Source organism: Anneissia japonica, unplaced genomic scaffold (assembly GCF_011630105.1).
Source record: "Anneissia japonica isolate Jap-2015-1 unplaced genomic scaffold, ASM1163010v1 scaffold432_len584295_cov189, whole genome shotgun sequence".
In the NCBI taxonomy this organism is placed as follows: Eukaryota; Metazoa; Echinodermata; class Crinoidea; order Comatulida; family Comatulidae; genus Anneissia; species Anneissia japonica.
In genome coordinates, this window is record NW_022725334.1 from 269301 (window position 1) to 275008 (window position 5708).

The 5708-nt window shown below is 33.5% G+C and overlaps 1 long non-coding RNA gene across 1 annotated transcript in view; it reads right to left on the bottom strand.

Annotated features, from left to right (window-relative positions):
* Positions 1-4963, bottom strand: part of LOC117112717 — a 31511-nt gene extending 26548 nt beyond the window's left edge. Inside the window, exon 1 of the long non-coding RNA XR_004446080.1 lies at positions 4827-4963. This is a non-coding gene — a long non-coding RNA (uncharacterized LOC117112717). The remainder of the gene's footprint in view (positions 1-4826) is intronic.
* Positions 4964-5708: the final 745 nt, after the last annotated feature.

Consider the following 5708-nt stretch of genomic DNA (forward strand, 5'->3'; position numbering starts at 1 on the left):
TTATATTTTTATTATTCATTATTTTCACTTGACTCGCATAAATAATTTTGTTCGAAGAACATTTTATGCAGTTGTACTTCGCAGCACTTCACTTGCAATTTGCAATTTCTAGTTTACTTTTCTGTATTTATTTTTACTGTGCACCCCGCACAATCTTACTAGGAAACGGCATATCAATAACATTCAGAAGAAGTGTTCTAAAAATATTGGTGTGTTAAATAAAGTAAAGCATTTCCTACCAGAGAAATCTTTACTATTACTGTACTATTCCCTTATTTTGTCACACATTAACTATGGGGTATTAGCAAACAAAGGTTATGTGAATAAAATATTAAAATTGCAAAAGAAAGCTTTAAGAATAATTACCAATAGTCCATATTTATGTCAATACGAAGCCTTTATTTGAAAAACTAAATCTATTGAATGTTTTTGATCTGTACAAGAAAGAACCTAGGTATATTATGTTTAAATACAACGATGGAATGTTACCCACATCCTTTAACAATATCTTTATTGATCATAAAATTATTCATGGGTACAATACTAGGAATAAAAATAACTATCGATTAGATATTCATAAGATTGAATCTGTAATTTTCTATATGGACCTAAAGTTTGGAATAATTTGCCGGAAAGAGTTAAAAACTCTACAGTGTCAATCATTTTAAAACACAGATTTCTAAGCACATCCAATTTCTTAATGCAAGTTAACTTCATGGCAATACTTCGACTTAAATAACGATTACTTGTTCATTTTAGCAACATGTATTTCATATGGGTGTGTGGGTCTCTGTATCTGCCGTAATGTAATTTTTTTTTGTTTGTTTGTGTATTTTTAATGTTTTTTAACATTTTATATTGCTTATGATTGTCTTTTTGTTAAGATGATACAATGCATTGTCAGGCCTTGCCTTTTTTGTATTTCCTCCATCTTTATTTGTTGTTTTATTGATGATGGAAAATAGAGATTGATTGATTGATTGATTAAATACTAGAATATGTTGAGTTCACTTTACAGTACATAATGTATGTATAACTTGTGTACTCATATACTTAATATACCTACATAATTAAGCTAAACATTATCATGTGTTAAATGAAATATGATATTTAGGTAAATTTGCTTATTTTTGTATATTCTTCATTATGTAAGTTTCAATATATAGTTAAATATTAATTTACAGCGATTGTTACAACTTTAGTATCAATAAATGAAGACTATACCAGTTTAATTTTTGCTTTATAGTATTTTTTGCTAGTCTTGTAGTGAGGTGTTTCAATTTACAATACATATACTATACCGCCATAATTAATATTTACGAAAACATATATAAATTATAACAATACAAAACATATAATTAACCATTAATCAAACTACAGTACAGTCAGGAAATATTGCACTTTTACCTGCGCGCAGGCTTCGTAGATACATCATAGCCTTATATAAACAATCTAACCTGCGCGCAGGCTTCGTAGCCTGATATAAACAATCTAAGCAAGGCTACGCGAAGCGAACCTATGAAGCAAATGCATGTTGTTTATTTGTATGTGCAGAAAGACTGCTGCAGCTTACTGGAATAAACAATGTATTGTTTGATAATTTGTGAATGGCAAACACAAGTTTAGACCGTTAATTTAAAGTATGGAAATGTTTTTCAATAAGAAAAACGTACACTTGACTTCATGGGAGTCTCCTCTTCCACTCGCTGTCCACGTCAGGAACTTGTTTGTACTGCTGTATTATTTTTTTTAATTAATTAGCCTAGGCCTAGCTTATTTTTTACAATTATTTTACCTCATTTAAAATGTCAAAAAACGATGTCCTCAATGGCAATACACACATGTAAAAAGATTGTTCATCAAATAATATTTTGTAGTCTTGATTTAGTAAGATAAATAACAAATATAAAGGAGAATTAACGTCCGTTGGTTGTAAAATTACCGAATGTCACATGGAAAACCCAATGGAAAATAAAACATTAGACGTCAGAGTGCGCGCCAATCAGAACACAGTAAAGTGTGTTAAAGGTTAACCTCGTGGCAAATGTTGAAAAGATGTGAGCAACAGTGAGTAAAAAACGGAGTAAATGCGGTCTAGCATGACTAGCCTTAATTCGGCAAGGTAGTGATTTCTATACTTCCATTTAGTATTGGATAGCTTTGCAGGTTGTTCTGCTTCAAATTACGGTAAACAATAAACAACGTGATCTGTAGAAATCGTAATAATTTGTACATGATTTGTCATCAGTATTATTTAAAAGAAGAAAATTCCTACTACCAGAAGAATAATATCAGATCAAAATTCTCCGAATTGGAAAGTTTACCAGTATAACTACTGCCTGCTCTCCTTCTCTAGGGGAAAATGTAGGCCGTACGTAAGCCTAAATGACATCGAAATTCGAACATACTGAATGCCCACCACTAGGTTACCCACCTAGCTAGCGAAATAAACACAGTTTTAAAACATGATCGATTTAATAATAAAGGTAGGATATACAAAACAATAAAGTTCTAACATTGTTTATTTAGTAAATTGCAACATTGCTTACGTGTTGAAAGCTGGTAAACTATATTTCAATATTGTTTACGCATTGATTATCAGCCCGACGATCCAGCCTACGATCATTGCAAAACTAATTAAAATAACAATGACCTTCGTAGTGGTTCGTAGCTACGTTCCAAACAGTACCTACAAGCAGGCTACGAGTGGTTACGCGTAGATACGAAGCGATATTTCCTGACTGTACTGTAGTTTTAGACAGAATTTATTTTCGTTCATCGTCTAAAGAACAAATTAAAATCATTATCATGATAAATCAGTTTCTGCTCTTATAATTGTTACAATAATTTATAACAACGAACACATGTTTATAACATTCCAAAGATAAAAAAAGTACAAAAGTACAATAAGTATAGTGACACACAACTCATTACGACTATCATAGTTATTGCTATATAGGTAATCAACTACAACTAGGCCTTCGTGCTACGGAAAAATACTATAACAATTTATTATACAGTAGGCGTAGGCCTAGTATAAAATGTGAATAATTAGGCCTACAGTATCATTAGGCGTTATTATATTTTATTAATCACAAAAATAAATAAATATACTGTACCTAATGAAAAATACGTAGGCCTAAGTATGCATTACACATACAAATATGTAGGCCTATGCCTACACAGACAGAAAGTTAAATAAAAAAAGGCCAGATTATTAATATTAATATTTGCCTACGCTTCCGCATCCTGCAACAACCACACTACCAACGGAACTCTATTGGCGCGCCATACAGTACTTTCCATTGTTAAAAACCTGGCGGCCGAAATGCTCTGAGACTCTGGCGCCGCCGCTGCTTCCCATGCCTTATGAAGCTACAGTAGGCCGAACAAGTCCAGTGCCGACTGGCCGGCCAGAATGTGCCTTTTTCACACTGCGGTAGACATCTTCAATCGATGACAAACAGTGCTGAGCAGCGAAGCGTAACCAATAGAAATAACATAGCGTTTCGACCATATTTTCGGAGGTCATGTTACTTTAAAAATTATAAATCCTTAACGGAGGGTCGCGTCAACATACATTGTACTGTATGAATAAAAAAAATTTGTTTAGTCTGTCAAAACTTAACCGGAAAATGGAAGACCCATTTTGTGTAGTGTTAACACACACATTGCCATTATTTCACTGTTCGACCGAATATCATTTGTGGCCTGCCGGCCATATTTTCGGAGGTCATGTTACTTAGAGAATCATAACTCCTTAACGGAGGGTCGTTATTGCTCTGAAACTGAGGTACATGATTGACAGTTTATTACCCAAGCAAGGCCTTAAAAAAATTGAACCGGTGCAAACTTTTTCAGGAGAGTTTCTCTCCCAAGAGATCTACTCTGGAATTTTAATATCTTTTCCATCAGTTTACTCAAATTTGAGAGTTAAAATCAGGGATAGACAGGTTTATTCTTATAAAAAAAAACATATATATCCAGATGTTTACTTATATTGATCCAATTTTATTGTTCATAATGTTTTCCTGTGTGACGATAACTATATGCAGCTATAGATTAATGAACTACTGCCATAAACCAACACTCTGATTTTCTTTTTCTAGAGTAAAATGCATTATATAAAATTGGTACTTCTTAATATACTGTAATATAATAGATAGACATGTTGTGTAGATAATGGAACATCAAAAGTACTTCGATTTTGACAAAATTGAGTATAACAGGTCTTCTTTCTACAGAATACCAATGTATTATCATTATCCTATCATTACCAGATCACATTCCAGAAACTTGCAAGCACTAATATTGCCCCGTGTAAATTGGCATGCAAAGCAATTGATTCTGTCAAAAGTTGATATACAGTGATTGCCCATGCAAGCAGTATTGCTCCGTGTAAAATGGGCTTTAGTCTGTCAAAACCTAACTGAAATAATAGCAACATGTACTGCACAAAATCGGTTTTCTATTTTCCAGTTAAGATTAAGTTTTGACAGACTAAACAAATTTTCAATTTTTTTTTAATTCATAAAGTACGTAGACATATCCTTTGCGAACACTTTAAAGACACAACCCTCCGTTAAGGATATATGATTTTTTGAGTAACATGACCTCCGAAAATATAGCCGCAGCGCTATGTTATTTTTGTTGGTTACGCTTTACTGCTCAGCATTGTTTGTCATCCATCGAAGATGTCTACCGCAGCATGAAAAAGGCCTGCTTCTGTTCCCAGTCTGGTTCAGCTTAGTTCTAGCCTAGCCTAGGCCTGTAGGCCTAGCAGCAACAACTGTCTGTAATTTTTTAATGTGTTGAAGTCTACTTACAGATTGTTTAGCAAATCTTGTAATAAAGACTGCTTTGCTTGTCCAAAAAAGTCAGAAATAGAGTGGTAGCCACAACTAAAGAGATATTCTACTGTGATTTTCAGAGAAAAAACCGAAAGCACATTATTCCCAGAGCCGTAAACCCTGCAAGCGCCCTCATAGTCTGGCTTGCTCCCCCTGCATGCTCTCAAAAGAGTATAAAACTGCACTCAAGATGAATAAAAGCGATCATTTTCCGTCAATTATCGGCATTTTTAGTTGATTTTCGTCATTTGAAAAAAAAGGGGGAAAAAAGAGGGGCGGCTAGAAAATCAGGGGCGGGCGGTGACGCTTAACAAGTATATTTTTTTATTTGGCCTAATTCGATAATACTTAATTGCAATTTGATCTTATAAGTACAAATTGAAGTTGAACATTAAAAATTACCAAATAATAATCTACAGAAAATAAAATCTCGTATACAATTAAAACATGAGGGACAATGGGGGTAAGAATGGCCTCGGTAAGAATTACAAAGTATTGGCTTGTGTAAAAATAAGGCTTCAGCTGACGTCTCCCACATATTAACTTATGTCTGCCAATGTTCTAAGCTTGAAAATGTAACGTCAGCTTATTAAAGAATCTCTCGGTTTTCCTAACTATTAGGCCTATAGAACCACCAACTTAATTTTGCTCTTGAAATTGCCAAGATTTGGACGTAAAGAGAGCCGGAACTTATAGCCCTGTCTTCCAAATTTGTAATAATTCTTCTATTTCCAAAAGGTTTTACTCGCATTTAGGTAAATTACACTTACTTTAAAACTATTTCATAAATATTATATTGACAATGTGATGGCGAATGAATTCTCATTCAGAAAAGATTGACTAATCAAAAGTGATCAC